Raw genomic sequence first — 19,137 nt, 5'->3', positions numbered from 1 at the left:
TTTTAAATTGAAAATCCCCTTATTACAAAACAAGGGGTGTTCTTTTTCTTCTACCTTTAAGTAGGACTGCCACATTCATTGCTTTTTACAAAAACGCAGCTGCTTTTTAAGCTACAGATAAATAGAATCTGCTAGGCGGTAATTCGACTCAGTCTGAATGCATTATTTTCTAAGACACTTTGGCGAGGGGCTTTTTATTATAAACTGGAATGAACAAGGAAAGTCCTTTTCTCTTCTAATTATGAATGTGTTTTGTTCGCTACTCTTAACCTACAACGTCAGATTGATCATCTTCTTCTTACTCTTCTTCCTCTGCTGCTGCTTCTTCTGCAGCCAGTTCAATAAATCAACATTTTTTTTTCTGGAAAATTAGAAGGCTGATGATTAAATCTTCATGAACTCCAATGACAAAAATAAAAATAGCACAAAGGAGAAGCACATGCAAATGCTGTAGCCATAAATAAAGACCATGAAGAGGCCCTCTGATGTCCAAAGTAACGAATCCTGTTTTGACACTGAAAGTTAAGAGAAAGGGGATTTACTTGTTAATTTCATTTTAATTAACTGAATTCTAATAAAATTGTCTTTCCAGCCATGTTCACACAGTTGATCTTATTATATTTATTTACCTAAAAAGGAAAAAGATATAATAAAACAGTAACCTTTCTATACAGAGTGCCCAATCTCTTGTGTTCATTATGTGTAATAGTCAGTAACTTTATCAGTCACCCCTCACTTCTCAAAGCAAAGCAGTGAAGAATTGAAACAGTAGGGGAAACGCTCTGATAAAGCGTATTCAATTTGAATTTCTGCTGACATTGCTGTAACTCCAAAGATAAACACTGAGAAAAATGGTGAGTTCCTAATAATATCAAAAGACAGTCTAGAAACTCCATTAGCCTAGGTGTTGGTTTAATTTTGATCCCAGGGTTGATATTTCCAACTATAATATTACAATAGACCATGGTGGCTATGCTCTCTGTCGACATGGATATACTGCCCTGCCAAGGGGAGGAAATTCCACAGGGTATCAGTGGGCTTCCAATTAAGGGAAAATAAATACTGCTGCAACCTGACAATAAGTGGAGATTGCCAGTAGATCACAGAAGCACAGGCAGGTGCCCACCACTCAATCTACAGATTTAAAGCTGATGCTGTCACTTCCTTTCCTTCAGCAGTAAGGGAAAGCAAAGTGCTGGAGATGAACTGTGTGGCACAGAGAGTTTCAAACAATTTATTCTCATTTATACTATTTTGAGTTTATTTCCAATAAAGGTGATAGTGGGAATCGAAGGAGCTTTGTGTAAAAACATAAAGGCTTTTGTGGAAGAACTCTGTTCTGGGATCACATGCATATTCAAGAGATCTCAGAGAGACAGAGGGACCTTGAAATCATATTTCTATCTAAAGTCATGCTACTTTTCCTGGGTAGTTCTGTTTGAAATTTTTAAAAGGAGGATATTTATTACAAGTGAGATGCAGACCAAAGTTTCAGAACACCCACTCTAGGAAGAGATATATTTGCGGTGAACGCTGGTGACAGAGCTTTTGAGATGCTACCACTCTGCTTAGATCTGAATCAATTTTCTGTCTTCTGATTTGCCTGGGAACAAATGAGGCCCCGCCAACTTGCTGGCCTTGACATCAGAGACTAAGGGACACTGTGGCAACACAAGAAGGCCAGTTTACCCAGAATAAATAACCAAGCCCCTTCACTGAGAAACAAATTGAAGTATATTAAGCATCACCACCAGAGAGAAATTGAATCTTTATGCATCGATATCTCCATTGAGCCAAGGCCACAATAACAAGCCTGCTTTGGCAATCGAGAATGTTTATTTTTGTAACATTGCCATGTGAGGCAAATAGAAGGAGAAAAAAGATCTTAGTTATCTATTTGAAGGAATTTAATTTCCTAGCTATCCTGATTTAGAAACATTATATTTATAGAAATAGGTTTTACTGGGTTACCCACAAAAATACCTTTGACATCTGCCATCCTCAATCCATTCTTTCACCCTGGAACCCATTAACAGAGACAAACTGGACAGGTGTGACTGGGAGTTCTGAGGACGGCGTATAATCACCACCCTTGGCTGCCTGTATTATTATTTGAAGGTAATAAAAATTACCTTCTGTGATGATAATATAAGCCACTAGCCAGAACTCTTGGCCCTTATTAAACTTTCAAAATAATTAAATAAGTGGCTCTCGGGAAAGCAGCTCTCTGATGATGGAGAGAAGATTGCCTGTCCTGTTGAAGAAGACAGTGGGATTTGTACTTGTCTTATCAAGTGCCTAAGAAGATTGTCAGGTTGCATGAGTTATCTATGATACCCCTGGTAAATACTAGTTATCCAAGAAGGAGCAACTGTTAGTATTGGTAGCATGGCTAATTGGCCTTCTCATTCCTCTTGTGCCTCTCTACCTGGAAGGTCCTGATTAGTTCCCCAACCATCCCTCAATCTCTAAGAACATCCAGCAAGACAAAATAAACCATTGCAAACGCACTGCCTCATTCCTTTCTTCCACCAGATTCAAATCACTTTATACTTGCAATGGAAGGGCTGAACATTGATTTTGTTTTATCTCTAGGTCTCGAAGGGTAGAAAAGATGCCGTATCTTAGAAATGGGAAAGAGGAGGCACTAAGTGTGTAATAAGCAGAGCCAGCTGGCTAAGCCACTCCCTGGTCTGAAAGGGTGCACAGGTGTAGTCAAGTTTCCAATTTACTGAGAGATGACATCCCCAAGGAGAAACTACAATCCATTTGGTTTTGGAGTTGTTGCCTTCCAATCCCAACTCAAGTTAGCGTGTACACCTCACACATGGTTGCACACGTGTACGCAGACATACACCAATTTGCCTTAACAGCCTATCTGGTGAACCGCAGCTGTGTTCAAGGAATATTCCAGGAAAGTTTTCACTCTTCCCCAGCTAGTGATAAAGACACTGTGCTGCATTGCAAATATTGAGTAAATTTGATTGTGCAAAACTGCCAAAATGCCTCTTCTCTACTAAAAAGAAATACCAGCTAATTATACCCAGGTTGTAAGGGACAACATCAGGACTGTGACTCTACCGTCAAGATGAACTAAATTTCAAATGACAAAATAACAACTTCAAAAAATTCATATTCTTGCACATACTTCGTACGTTTCCTTTTAACATTCATCAACACCATTATTTTTGTTTTTTAAAATGGGAACGATAAGCTATACTATGAAGATGAACTTTGGCATAAGTATACTCAGTTTCTTTTAAGGAAAAAAATCCATTGCTGTGAATAAAAAAATGTCTACTCTTCATCCTCTTCCCTCTAAATCTATTTTTTGAATAGGGTTGTTTGAACTGATCTCATTTTTATAAAGCCAAGTATCTTATGATGATCAAACTTGACAATTATTTTACCAGCAAACACAGACTCTTAGAAGGACAACTTCAAAAAGATTTCCTCCTCCTGGTGGCTGTTTGCCCATGAACAGAGAGGTTCCAGAAAGAGCCTCCAAGCTTCACTGACCACAGGAACTTCCAGCCAAGATTCTAATCACCGCTGCAGAAGGCAGTACAAAGGCGATGGATGGGAGCAACAAAACAGAGTCTGTGTTGAATTTGGTGTGTCCTACAAATGAGAAAACATTGATATCTCCCCCTGAATCACATTCAGCATGGAGATGCTCTAAATTTGAAAAGTAAGACAAGCTTTTAACTCCTTGTCAAGGCTTCCTGACATGCAACACTTTTGTGAGGTCAAGAATTGTATCCCCAGCTTCTGTTTTCTGTTCTCCTTCAGGGAACATGGTGCCGAATGGGGTCGCCCAGCTGCCTTTTAGCTCGTCACACTTGGTTGACTCCTGTCTTTACCCAGAGAGTGTGTCCATTGCACTTGGACTCACGGAAAAAAAAACCAAAATCAATTTAACACAAAAGAAATTCACATATTTTTGCCTCTTTAATATTCCAGAGACCGCTCATGGTATAGCTAATTTGAAAAAGTTTTATATAATGAAGATTACTGAGGCATAAATCACATAAGTAAAAACTGAGATGTAAGACGGAAATGAAATCTACAAGCTAATTAAATTCAACAAGGGCTTCTCAAAAGACAACAGGCCCACTAACCTTCCCATGCTAGTATTTTGTTTTTGAAGGGGCAATAGAGCAGAGTTGTCATGGTCATAGATTCCACAGTGTGATCCTTTAGCAAAACCTAAGAAGGGGAAAAAAGATTAGATGCATGGATTTCTGTGCTGAATGGATGCCAGAACCAAGATGCAAAGAATAGATAAGTAAGAGATTCGGAGAAACTAAATTTGAAGCCAGCCAGTAAAACGGATTGAACCTTATTACCTCTAGTCACTGAGAAATTCCCGAGACAGTTGGATGCAATTTGAAAAGGTCAGAAAAATATTTCCTGCACAGCATTACTGCTTCATGGTTTAAGGGTGTACATTTGTGAGATGCCAGCTCTAATCATTTTTATTGACTTTGCTTTCCAGAGACAGACAGACAGTCTGGGAGGCAAGACCAATAGATAAGAGAAAGGCAGTCTTATAAATGAAAATCTCTCTTATTTTGTCCTCTCACTTGCGACTGTGAACAATCCTAAACCTCGCCCACTTGAGGAGAAATTGCACCAGCTTCACTGCAAAATGACAAAATGGAAATGAAAATGAGGAAAACATCGCTATAATTCTAGGAAGGCTATTTTCTTTTAATTGTACTTTATTTAGCCTCTACTGTATGCCAAGCATTGTGAAAGGTAAACAATGCTGCACTTAATCCATGTGTGAATATTTAAAATGAAACATCAGAAAACACACCAGGGCATGGATGTTAATTGTCAGCATTTCCTTTGAGGGATGGCTTCATGAAAGAGGGAAATCCACAAAATAGGTGAAAATTAAATAAAATATAAAAATATATACTCAAGATATTATTTTAATGAAGGCTCCATTGTGATTAGAGCGATTCCAAATATGAAGAAAAAAGATTTCTCTTTTTACTTTAAACAAGACTTGTATGCAATAAGAACCTTTGTTAGCAAATACATTTGCAGCTCTTCTTTTTGGCATGCAATTAGAAGTCAAAGCTGACTTTTTAATACCGGATGGCATGATCCTTTCTAACCCCACAAAGGTTTAATTAACATCTGACTTTTCTGTCTGTGAGGAGCCATGTGTTTTGGAGGCAAAAACAAGCCTATTTACTCTTCTCTTGTTTAGCAGCAAGAATGAAACTTTTTAATGGCCTGGAGACCTGATAGTATGCTTTCCTGTGATGTTCTGGGTCCAGGAAGATGGCTGGCAGCTCACTAGGGCTTTTCAGCCAGCAAGACGGCTTTTCCTATAGAAAGCCTTCATTCTGATCAATTCCACACATCGTGAGATTCAGGATTTTCACATTGCACCCTGTAATCAACAAGGCCACCACTACTGGTAACACAAGAAGCCGATCCCAAAATGGTTTTTCATAATATCACATATCCAAAAGTCAAATGAAAAAGCCAGCTCATTAACTAGACATCTCAGTTCTTGGCAGTGAGGGTAAAAATATCTAGCTTGTAAGTGACACTTTTTCTATCTTCTCTAAATATTTGGCATTAATTAGATACAAGCAAAGAAATTTGGTGGATTTTAAAAAATTTTCACCTTGTGCAGCATCTTAGATTTCACAGAAAATAAGTATTTACTGAAACTTTGTGATAGTACAGAGGCCTCCAGGGGATCCCATTTAAAACTTAAGCTTTTCCACATCTTCATGTGACAGGACCTGTGGCACTAGCAGAGAAAAGCATCTAACGTGTGCATCTTTTAGTTTTCCACCACCTAAGTTCTTCAGAAGGAAAAATTTTGAACCTTTCACATAATCGTTAATATCATTAATAATGATGATGATAATAATCTTAAAAGTATTATTACTGGTAAAAATAATAATGATAACAGAAGTAGTGACCATTAGTTGACCATTTACTATGTTTTGGTACCATGAAAATATATTATCTGATTTAATCTTCACAAGCCAACTTAAATAAAGTAAATGTGGTATTCTCTCCCTCCTTTATTACTCACAAGGAGAATGAGGCTCAGGGAAGCCAAAAAACTTGCCTACATTGGAAAACAAGGAGGTATTGGTGTGGGACTCAAATCTAGGCTTAGCTGATCCTAGTCCCTATTGTTTCAGAGCCATGTGCTCTGAACCTCACTCCATGAGCGTTACAGGACCCAGGAGCGCTGTCGTTCTCAAATCACACAGCATTTCTGGACTCGTGTGAGTGAACCAAATTTCACTGCTCACATAGATCAAGTCACACCACCAAAAATTTGCTGAAAATCCATACACGGCAGCCACCTTCTAGATCTACAGACTACGAGTTGTTGACAGATATCTTTCCTGTCAGGAAAGAAGTTCAGGAAGTAAGACACTCACAGCAGCCTCCTTCATTGGATTGTACGGTTCACCTCCGCCTCATGCATTTTGAAGCCTAAATGGACGCAAATTGCTTTTCTATTGGGATTATCTTTGAATTATGTTCACAGAAGAGCAAGAGGAGAAACTTTCTTCTGAAGTGGGGCTGCATTAGGGTCAAATGTGTTAGTTCAGTGAATCCTTCTTCAAACCCAACTTTAAAAGAGAAAATGTGTAGCTATTTTATTATTGTCAGAGGCAAATTCGTAGAATGAAAAGAAATCAGTGATGGGCCACAAAGGTTCAGCACATAAACTACTGCAGGTCGTTTATTTCAACTGAATATACCAAATATGGCCAGGTTTCAACAAAATGTTATTTTACCTTTAATTGACTATCATTTGTTCTAGCCAGTTTACCAACTGTATCCCCAGCAATGATCCTTCCCATCTGTCAGGAGGGGGTGACTGTAAGTATGGAAATGCTGGTTGGCAGTCCCAGCACACGTGGTCCAGGTATCTGTCTTCACCCGTCTTTTGTAGACGCACTCTGAGCCCCTTCTGTCTGCAGGAGAGCCTGCTTTACTCATTAGGCCCCTTTCAGAGGAGACCTTTCTTCCAACCCTGAACGAGAACTCTCTTACTAACAAAGGTATCTTAGAGCTCAAGAGACATTAAAATGAGCCCAAAGGAGAAACAGCAGAGTCTGGGCTGCACTTCTTGCAGAATGAGGTCACTGTTGAGGTCTAAAAGGAAAGCATTTAAAAAACTGAGATGGAGTTAGGTGCAGCTATTCAAAAGTGGAGAGAGGAGGAACACGTAAAGATGAGGCCTGTACACAAAAAGAATTTAAGTCTGGTGTGTGAATCCTCGGTGCTCTGAGTCCATGATTTTCTTAAGCACAGAGCAAGGCGGAGAACAATACAAAGGGGTGTGAAAGGGGGGCCCTTTCTCTGCCCCTCTAAAGTGTTTGGGAACAAAAGGAGTTCAATTCCTAACCAAAGGAGAGACATAAAATACCCTCCAAAATGACCTCGGTTTGAATATCTCATGTGGAGGAATCAGTTTTTAAGCCTTGCTTATCTTCAAAAGAAGGTGCCTGAAAAAATATTTTTAAGACAGGGTAATTGGCTAACTTCTATGTTCTTAAAAAAATTGCAACCTACACTCAAAACAAATTTCATTAAAAAAAATCTCTATAATAAAGAAGCTGGAAGAAATGAAGCTAGCTTATTATATGAAATTCCTCTTTTACCTGGTCCTTCTGTAAGCAGAAACTCAGAGTTAGGCATTAACATCATCTGAATTAACTTTCTAGAAATGACTCTAAGGAACAATGACATACAATTAAAATGGTATTTATAGCAACAGAAGCAGTTAACACACCTCAGATGCTGTGGAGAATGAAAACAGCCTTTTCTTTCTCCTCTCTGGATCAAACATAGTAATTTAGTGATTTCTAAAAACCTATTATTAGATTTTTATTTTAATTATTCTTCCAACATTTTAATGTCACAATGTTAAATGCTTTGTATACCTGGCCAAGAGGATTTTGGTAGCATGAGGACTCAAATGTTATCCCAGACCATTTTCTTTGAATTATAGGACTCTCCAGAGCATACTCTTTCCTACACTGGGAGATAGCATGGCTTAAATTTTTCTGAATAATTTTCAAAATCAAATTTGAAAGTTTTCATGAGACATGATCCTCCCTGGTGGGTGATATGAAGCATGACCTAGGGGGAAAACATGAAAATAATTAGCATAAAACATATTAGCATATAGATGCCTTTGAAATAATAAACAGCGGAAACCCAAAATGCTTATCCCCAAAAGAAAGTTAGGAGAAAATATGAAATTAACGTAGACTTCTCGCATGACAACCCCAGCCTGAAAGCCAAACAGAATATTCTCACTTGGTGAAGGGTGTTATGACCAGGGAGATGGCGAAAAAAACCCAAACCAACTCTCTTTGCTCTGTTTTGCTCATTATCACTACATCAATATTCTCTACTTACCCTTTTCCCCATGTGACCCCTGTTCTCTTCTAAACAGAAAAAAATTAGCAGGAAAATTAGTATCTTCCTTTTGCTTCCTCTAAGAGCCACCAACAAGTAGACAGATCTAATATTCTCTTTTTCTTAATTTTTTTTCTGATCTTAGCTACCTTTCTATCTTTCCTTAGAAGGCATAAGAAATGCCAGTCAAGAGGACCAAGGAGCCTCAGTTGAAAAGTGGGACATGGCTTAGTGTTTGTTAACAATGGGCCATGAACATCATTGATTCTTTCTATTTTTTAAATTGGTACAGCCTCTCAAGGTAGGAAGACAGCACATTGTGTTGTGATAGGAAGAGTATGGTCTTAAGAGCCAAGTCTCATTTCAAAATCTGATGTGGGTAACCTTGGAAAAGTTCACTAAACATAATTAGTTTCAGTTTTCCCTTCTACAAAATAGTGACAGTGTTGTCTACTTTGCTGGGTTGTTGTGACAATTAGAGGTTATATATCTAAACTACGTGAAATATGGTAGGTCTCAATAAAGGTAACCCAATTCACCTTGCTCAATGCCTTTAGTGAAAACTCCATAATGTTTGGATTCTGGGAGTTGGTAAACCCACTTTCCCATCCCCATTTTCCATGTATGTGGATGAATGTATGGCCCAAAGACATTTGTTAAGAAGAGATGCCACAAAATATGATGTTCTGTTCTGGATTTATGGTGGCATGGGATTACGAAGGTGGTAGTAAAAATTGCACTCGAAATAATAAAATTGAGAATAAAGATCTTACAGAAATATTTCATTTCATGAAACCAAGAGCAAGGTCTTCAATTTAACTTGGCTGCAACTGACAGAAACTCACGAATATTTGATGTCATTCAAAGGAAGTTAGGATTTGCCAGCCACACCTTAAATTATCTGATAAGAGTGAATTCCCTGAACAAGTCCCATGTTGGACTGTCAAAACACAGTCAATGTCCCCCTATCTGGACACCATGTACATTAGTTCAGTCCTTTTAATATTTCATTATTTTTAATGGCTATCAATACACCATTTAGAACACTAAGAAAGGGTCTTTTGCCAATAATAGCATTTGATTTTCTCAATTTGTTTTCAACTTCGAACTTTTGATTGATGCTAATTACTTAATAAACATTGTGTATCTTGGTCTCTTGGCACATAAAATGGGAAAGGAAACATTCATTATAAAATACTGAATTCTGTAGAGATTTGAAACTCCAACTTGGTTGATGTCACTTCATTCTCTTTCTGTGGAGCTTAACTGTATTCATTATTGTCAAATACCTACTTATATGTCAACAGTTACATTTCCAGCAAAAAATACCCAACAATTTCTTGAATGCTTATATTGCCTCACCAATACATAGCACACTGCTGACACATGGTAACAAGACTGGGACAGGTGGAAAAACTAAGGAAAAAAAACCCCTCATATGTACGCTTTCTTGACAAATAGTTGAGTTTGTGATAAGCACATTGCTGAGAAAGTTCTGGCTGCTTTGCATGAACATGGATGTCCTCTGTTTCCTTTTCCTGTTTAAACTTACCTCATTGACCATACATCTTGAAACAGACATCATTTGCAGGACATTCCTGCTGAATGCCCTTTAATCTTCATTTTTTTAATCCACTCAGACCTAATAGAGGCCTACTTTATTGTCCTTTAGGGTCAGTTTAAAAAAGAAAATGTTTAGAAAGACACACCCCAGTAAATAAACCAAAAGCTAGTATTTCTTGGGCTTTTGGGATTTGAAAATAGGTTGATTGCCTGCATACCTTCTGAGAACGGCTCCTCTGGCTCTGGAGGGAAAGGACCTGTTTCACAAATCAAATAAATACATATGTGTACAAGAGGCAGTCTCAACACTCTACCAGTCATACAGTAAGGTAAAACATGTTCTCTCTGCAATCCAGAAAGGATTTGAGGCTCTACCAATTTGTTCCCATAAGGGTATATCGACTTCTCACAGGGCCTCGTTTTAATGCTAACGATGTGAAGATGTGGTTGTTCTATCATTGTCTTCAGAGTTTTAAAACCATTCGAGGTGAGTTGCTGGGAACCGGCAGGTGTGTCTGCCTGCAAATTCTCAAATCTCTTTTCTGTTTTCTTGATGCTCCCAAATCATTCTTCCCAAAGTTTCTACTTTCAGAACTTAGACTCTGTTATTACAGCTTGGCAAAATGAAAATAAACCTTTCAAGTCAACTTTCATTGGTTATTTTTTAAATTCAGCTGGTAGACTTTTCTTCATTTGTTTTATATATGGTCAAAATATTTTTTTTATTCCCACCACCATGAAACAAAGTCACAAGAATTTGCTTTGATACTAACATTACTTTGATTAAAAACATAGATGTGAAAGATTAATTCTCCCCCTCAAAAAAAAATTTATGTTTTTCAAATATTCTCAATGATCCGGAGAACAAGTCAACAAATATAGCAATGTCATATACCTCAATTATAAGCCCTGCAAGGATAAAAATGACATCCTAATTTGAGATATAAGATGGAAAATTAACAATGGTTAGTTGATGATAATAACGATTGAGGCACATCTCTTTCAGTTCTACTTAAATTATCCTTTTTCATTTCCCTACATGCCTGCAATGACTAAGCACTCAGTATTTCACCCACAGATAAGTCCTTCCTGCTATCTGGAATGTTTTGTCACCTGGTAAACTCTCATCTAAACAGGAAACTGGTGTATTCTCATTTCTCATCCCACCCAGTGACACAAGCAGTTTGTAAAAACCATGCCTTATCCATCTCTTCTTCAGTTCTCAAGCTGTTACACGTATTTATGTGGAGTCATAGTAACGTTGCAGCATTAGAAACATTAATGAGTAGAATTTGTTCATCTCTAGGATTATTTTCCTCATCAAATTCCATGACCTGAGCAACCAAGGTGTCCTTCAGTAGGTAAATGAATAAATAAACTGTGGTACATCCAGACAATGGGATATTGTTCAGTGCCAAAAAGAAATGAGCTATAAAGCCATGAAAAGTCATGGAGGAACCTCAAATGCATGTGACTAAGTGAAAAAAGCCAATCTGAAAAAGTTACACACAGTTTGATTCCAACTATATGACATCCTGGAAAAGGGAAAACTATGGACACAGAAAAAAGATCAGTGGTTGTCAGGGGTGAGGTGCAAGGGAGAGATGAATAGGCAGAGCACAGAGGTATTTTAGGATAGTAAAAATATTCTATATGATATTATAATGACAGATGTATGTCATTATACATTTGACCAAACCCATAGAATGTACAACACCAAGAGTGAACCCTAAGATAAACTATGGACTCTGGGTGACTATGATGTGTCAATGCAGGTTCATCCTTAGTAAAAAAATGTATCATTCTGGTGAGTGATGTTGATAATGAGAAAGGCTATGCACATGTGAGGGCAAGGGTATATGGGAAATCTCTGTACCTTCCTCTCAATTTTGTTGTAAACCTAAAATTACTCTTAAAAAAAAAATTCCACGGTTTTGCCATATTATAATGAAAAATCAACTATTCCTAGCTCTATACCCTGATTACTTGCCTGCCTTTCTGCCTGCTAGAAGAGCTTGGGGACATCTGGAAGGCAATCTCTGAGAATCTTTCCAAAATCACCAACTGGAAGTAGTAGGGGAAGAGATACAGGGGAGAATGTCTACACTCCTTAAGGTCAGATTCAATAAGTGATTAGTTCAAGAAAAGTCTTCCAAAATTTGTTCTCTGAAGGTGGGACATATCTGCGAGTGTTATTAAAAATTCCATGCAGTACTAATAATTGCACAAATCTCTCATTTATCATTGTGATGATAAATCTGAGGATCTGACTCTGAATCTTAGATCTGTCCCATACTACTAGCATGACTTGTGTCCTCTATATGGATAATGTCAACTATGTAGGGTTGCAGAAAGAAGAAAACATATGGGGAAGTGCCTTATAAATGTAAAGTACTCTGTAAATATTGTTATTGTTTTCTGGAGATACAGTTGTAGCGATGATCATGATGATGATGATTAGATAAGAACTAGTTGATTTCATTATATGTGAAAGGGAAGGTATGAGGAAGTGGACTAGACAGAATATAATGATAAAGTCCAAGAGTGTAATTTAATATAAACATATGATTTTATTTATCTGATCCTGAATGGGAAAAATCATGGACGCATCCAAAAGGTCTCAAACAAAATGGGTTTATCCAACTTCCTTCCAATGTATTTGAATATGTTTACAGATAATAGATGCTGTTTATTGGGGTTTATTACCATGTACTTAGTATGGCTTAGCATTTTGCATGAATTATCTCATTCAATTAGTAAGGGCAGGAATTGATATCCTACCATATTAGGTAATATCAAGATTGCATAACATATAAATGCTTATATAAAAGGAATCAATAAGATTATATAAGCCCAAAATAAAGCTATTTCATTTTTGAATGGGGTTTCATGGAACTGATAAATTCAGGAGATGAAAGGATGCCAGAAAATTGATTTGGGCATCTGGACAGATCGAAGGAAGCATCAGGGAAATAAATTGGTAAAATAATACTGTTGTGTGGATGGACAATAGGAAAGATTTCAGGGAAATGTACAGGTAATGAACATAATTCCCAACTCTAGGGAAGATATGGTCCCTCCAGCTATGGAACACCGTTCTCCTAGTATACAGACACATCCCTGAAAACCGTGCCATTCTTCTGAAGATTTGTTAGCCATTACATTCTACATACTGTCCATTCCCTGATTACCTATGTGTTTGGAGGTGCTTTTGACCTATTAGTAGGGAATTTACAATGCTATTTTGGCTTCTTCCCACACTTACCTGGGACAAACTCTACACCGCTATGGGCAGACTGTGCTGAGGTATAGAAACTGATCTTTAATGTCAGCCTAACCAATCCAATAGGGCAAACACATCTGTTGCTAAAAGTTCTATAATATGTTTTGATTTCAAATCAAAATTGGAATATTCTATCACCATTTGTGTCAGTAAGAGTGAAACTTGAGTAACCATGAGGAAGCCAAGGTAGAATCTCCAATACCAGTTTTTCCATTTAGCTTGAGAACGTGCTCTGGGCTTGATAACACAATATTTTAACTAGCACAGAAACCCGAAGTACTTATTTACGGCATTTATCATTAGTCTTGTCTTCTTTTCCCTTTTCCAGAGAAGAGGAGGTAGGTAGGCAAGTCAATGAAGAGAGCAATACAAAATAAGGAAAGGGACTGTCTCTTCGATTCCTACTTGTTGGAGTAAAATGGGAGTTATTCTCCTTGCACCACTGGGTTGAGCTTATAGCACATTTTATAATAGCACAGAATAGGTCACAGTGATGTGATGATTTTTGTTAATTGAAAGCGTGGCTAAATTCCTGAGATGACTTATTTTCAAACCTTGGAAGCCACGTCTTAATAACACATGAGGTGTAGAAGAGCAGGCCGGTGGATTTGAATCTTGACTCTGTCATGTTAAAGTATTTGTGCTTCAGAGTCCCCATCTATACAACAGGGAGAATAACAGCCCCACACCAAAGGTTTCTGTGAGTGCTGAGAACAGCACCTGGCATAGTAAACTTTATAGCATGTTAGGCATGATCATCACCATCACCATCACCATTATTCACAATTATATGTTTACCACTCAAAAGACGAAAGAAAACCTCCATGTTATGCTGGCGTTAGCACCAGGGGGAATTAAATACCATTTCATTATCTCAGTGATAGCCAATTTGTTCATTATCATATATAGCGTGCTTACTATGTGCCAAGCACTACAGTATTAAGCAAGGCAGGAAAATTTCCTGTCCTTATAGAGTTTATATTCTAGGGGGATGATAGAAGATAAATGAGTTTATAATAAAATATCTGTGATAACGAGTACTATGGGGAAAACTAAAGGAAGGTAGAGAAACACATTCAGCTTTATCCTGTCCCCACATTCAGCTGTTGACAAAATGCTACAGGCCATGCTTTTCCTGTGAAAGGAATTCTCAAGCTGACATTCTAGGTAACTGCTTAGAAATCCCAACCATTTGGATGCAACTAAAATAATCCAGCATATGAACGCATCCAGATAGACATATGTACACTGGTTTTCTAAAATGTAATGTGTATGTAGTTTCCCGAATGGCTGGTTGTCACATCCATCTGGTCTTATTTCCATAGCACTTGAATGCACCACGAGGATATAAACCCTAAAAGCTAGAAAACAGAATTTAAATACCCAAACACATACGAGGTGTGTTTTCAAAAGCAGCAGACAAGCGAGCACTGTGGTAGCTTCATTAACTTCTCAGCCACAGTTGAGAGTAGCTGAGACTAAGAATAAAGGCCACAGAACATAAAAGACATTCCACTGGCAGACCTCATTAAGTGGGCTTAAGACAAGCTTGACAAGCTAATGACAAAAATCTAATTTAGGATTTCTGGACATAAGAACCCTGAACAAGTTCAAATACACCAAAACTCTACCATGCATGCTATCTGAAAAGGCAACAACCCAGTGTTAATTGGGTCCATGTAGTTCATGATTCAAAGCCCAGGGATAGATGTTGCTCTATTCAACCACACTGAGTAGGAAACCACGTCCTATGTGTTTTTGGGTTTGGGCTCTGGTCCTATTTAATTTGCACAGATGTTGTAGGTTCCTAAATTAACAGTGGTCTCCAGGGAGATGATCATCAGGCTGCACATACTGAACACAGGCATGGCTGGAATCTAGACACCATATTGTTCAGAAAGGATTTTTGTAACTGTTTTCCATTTCTCTAAAAGACCTTTCCTATTTCTAAATTTTGTCAGTACCTATGAGTCTGGATCACATTAGACTGTACTGGCTTATGTGCCATGTTAGAATTCTCTCATTTCTCTAGGTATGCGTATTTCCATTCCAACTACTTTTACATTGTTTGAATGGAGGAGCATTCACTTTCATGAAATAATACCACTTGTGTGAGCCCTGCACAGTGAGAAGTGCCTTATAAATATTCTTAATCCCCATATCAATCTTATTAGGATCAAGCCAATTTTACAGATAAGCAAGCTGAAGATTCAAATAATTTGCTCCATCTCTAATTAGTGGAGAACCAATAATCTATCCCAGGCCATCTGATTTCAAAGACCACATTCATATTCCACTTGCCAGTGCAGGGAGGAATAAATGCCTGTTGAATAAATGCGTGAATGAATTAATATCCTTTAGAATTAAAGGAGGAAGAATTTGCCACTTAAACTATATCACTGTTGTAGTAGAAGGTAAACAATAATAGAAAAGATATTTAAAATCCTCGAAGGCATTTTGTCTTGTACTTTTTATATCCGCACAGTGCCTTTTGCAATACTTCACAAGTACAAGGTACTTGTAAGATATTTGTTGAATCAGTGAAATATTTTAGCCCAACATAACAAACTATGAAATGGCTTCCCTGGGTCATTTTCCTTCTCCTGTGACTAGCTCCTCATATACAGGAAGAATAGATTTTTCTCAAATCTGGCTCCAGGTGTTGACTTCTTAAGCAATCCCTAGACATGCGCCCATGTTTAGAACTCTGGACCTTTGTCCAGGCGTGAGGGAGAACTAAGTTGCTGGCCCAGCTTTTCCAGTGGTCCACCTCATTTCCACATAAGCCCTAGTAATTATGGTGGGAAAGATCATGTCTAACTATATGAACAATACAATGAGTGAGAATATCTTAATAAATATTTGGAAGAGAAACAAATTCCACTCTACTTGTCAAAACCTAGATAATGTCCTGGATTTCATAATATACTAATTCCTGGGCCCTATTCTTAAATGTAGCAGTATCCACTTAAGACATCACTCTATTTGCCAATATTGCATGGAGAAACAGCATTACTAGCTATTTTTTTTCCAAACAGTCTGGAAAACACTCTGAGTGTATTCTCCTACCTTCATTTCTTCCCTGTCCCTCACTGTAGTAAGAGATATTAGGTAAGTCAATTAACATCTGTGCATATCTCATTTATAACTCATTATAAGTTGCCCTATTTGTTACTGTGAAGATTACATATGATAATGTGAACAGAATTATTTTTGAGCTATGAAGTGTTAGATAGCTGTAAGAAATTATTAGAAAAATAGGAAGCCAGAAGTTCATGTACCACATACCTTGAGAAGCCAGCTGTTTAATTTCATTCCTGTGTAAATGAGATGTGTATGTGTGTAGACACACATGCGCACATAGACACCTGGGATAAAATGGACTTATATATCTACTGGTGGGAAATTTGAATCACTTTACTGCATAAAACTTCAAGAGTCAATGAATGCCACATTAAAAAAAAAATCTCTAATTGCCTCTATTGGTTTTTGATGAAGAGCTAGTGTATTTTATACAGTAATTATACTTATTATTTATTAAGTGTCAGCTTGATGCTCATTTATTGAGTGTGAACTTGACCACATTTGGTTGAGGTGTTTGTATGCACTATGTGGTTTATTCATCAAAACACTACTATAAATAGGTATTATTATCTCTCTGTTGTAGATAGGTAAACTAAGGCCCCAAAGAATTAAGAAAATGCCCCAACATCACACTACTGGCATATGACAGAGACAAAATCTACATTTAGGTCTGCCTGTCTACAAAGTTTTGCTTACCAATTCAAATTGCATTCATTTGAAATTTGCATTAACTCAAGTGTAGCAGACATTATACTTTTCAGAGAGCGAGTTCAAATGAATTCTATCCTTTGTGAAATGTTAGATTTCCTTTGACAAGACCATAAACTGATCAACAATAGGCAACTTTTTCAACATAACCAGCTTTAAAAATTTTTAACTGTCTTCTGAGGATTTATAGCTCCTGGGTCAGATCATATACAGTATCTTGTAATATAGCTTACCGAGAGTTATAAATGGGGTTAACGGCCATGACTTTTACTCATTGGTCACCAGTTCACTCAAGGGCACCCTGAGTGCTCCTACTGTGTGCATACCATACTTAAGTGATAAAGCTGTGTGCAGGCAGAGGGGAAGGTTTATACAGAAGTAAAGGCTATCCCTCAGGGAGCCTACCATCTGTCCTTTCGAAAAGAATCCAGCATAAGCGAAGCGGTCAAAGAGTCAAATTAATCTTAGAATACATTAGAGTACTTAGAAGTAATAAAACTAAATCAAAATTTCTTCAAAGGATTAAGTCCCTCAGCCTTTAACTCAGTCTGACTTGCTTCCCCCACATGCCAATTAGAGTTCAAAGAAAAGATTCATACACTTCATTTACAGATCCATTGAACCTTGGGCACAAGTGATAAATCCTTAATAAGTCAGAAAGATAGCTATAGCTATTCTTAAAATTAACTAATTTGCACACTGAGGTTGAGTGATTTGCCTAAAGACAATTTTTGGAATGTCTGATAAAACTCCATAACTCCATTTCACATTTCACATCACTGACCTCTTTTCCCGTTTTATGGTTACTGTGTAGAAATGCTCACATACGTCAACAATATTATAGAAGAGATTCTGACACAAAGCAAGTTCACATCTACACATGGAGTCAAAGAAAAACATTCACTGAAATATTCACTGGAATCCCGCGAAGAGCAAAGAGTGCCCCCAACATGGCATTGAATGGAATAGAGAGCGGAACTTTACAGGGAGTTTTCTTCTTTTAGCTATGCTCTGAAAGCAAACTTACATTTCTTTAGCAATTACTTTAGGGAACCCAGCAGCACAGAAAGTAAACACACCCAACAGTCAAACCGGTTGGCTGACTCTAGGGTCTCAATTCAACCTTCGCTTATGTGATTTCATGAATGTACACACACACACACACACACATACACTTTGGTTCTATAACAATGAACTCTAATCTTAGACTGTCAGACTGTCCACAGAACATTCAGCAAACTACCTTTAGCCACAGGGAAATGAAACCTTCCAAGTTTTCATGAATAAAGAAATTCCAAGAATAAAGGAATTTTACACTAAGCATCTTTGAAAGGACTGGTGCTAAAATAACAATCAAAGGCAAGACAATTCTGAAGGCGACTTTTCAAAGCAATAATAATCATCACTATAATACACATGAATTTTATTTTTAAAATACTAGGATTAGCTTCATTGACTAGACAGCAAATAGCAATAACATGCTACAATTGGTATTGATACAGAAAATGGAGCACAAATGGTCCAAGCAGTACTTAATGTCTCTTTTTTCCACTTCGATTTAAGTTTTTTCAAGTACTTCACGTTTTCCTGGGCCAGTTAACAGTACTTTAACATTTTTGCAGCTAAGATGTAACTAGAGCACAGCCATTTTCACAAATTCCTTATTTTTAGTATTGGATTCCATTGTAATTTTGCTGGATCTAAAGAGAACCCAAATTATACAAAACTTTGGGGATAGAAATTAGCATAATTGAAATAATTCAATTTTTGGTAATTATAATTCTCACTTAAACCTAAATTAAATATGCCAAACTATAATTACGTTCAAATTTGCATCATGAAAATTATCCCCATTTTGCTCATGGCATCTTAAAATATCTAATAAGGGATCTCAAACTCTTAAGTTTGAGTCAAGAGGCCTTATTTTCACAGCCTTTGGGAAGAAGAGATTTATTATGCATTAAGCACAGTTATACAGCCTCTTGGGAGAGGGAGGATGGGTCCATTATTTCTTCACTATATGATGTGCAGGATTTGTACTATAATCTTTGGGTACTTCTAAGTTACATTGCCAT

General features: G+C 37.4%; 1 protein-coding gene across 5 annotated transcripts in view; it reads right to left on the bottom strand.

Moving 5' to 3' along the window:
• LOC139080381 (uncharacterized) overlaps positions 1–19,137 on the bottom strand; it is a 130,672-nt gene that overhangs the window by 8,503 nt on the left and 103,032 nt on the right. For 4 of the 5 annotated variants that reach the window (XR_011534863.1, XR_011534862.1, XM_070600689.1 and 1 more), the window contains one exon: positions 7,944–8,142. The gene's annotated coding sequence lies outside the window, so the exon portion shown is untranslated. Of the gene's footprint in view, positions 1–274; positions 516–7,943; positions 8,143–19,137 lie in introns of all 5 variants that reach the window. The other variant, XM_070600687.1, reaches the window with a different exon arrangement.

This window comes from Equus przewalskii, chromosome 29 (genome assembly GCF_037783145.1).
Source record: "Equus przewalskii isolate Varuska chromosome 29, EquPr2, whole genome shotgun sequence".
Classification (NCBI taxonomy): Eukaryota; Metazoa; Chordata; class Mammalia; order Perissodactyla; family Equidae; genus Equus; species Equus przewalskii.
This window is presented reverse-complemented; position numbering and strand designations above follow the sequence as displayed.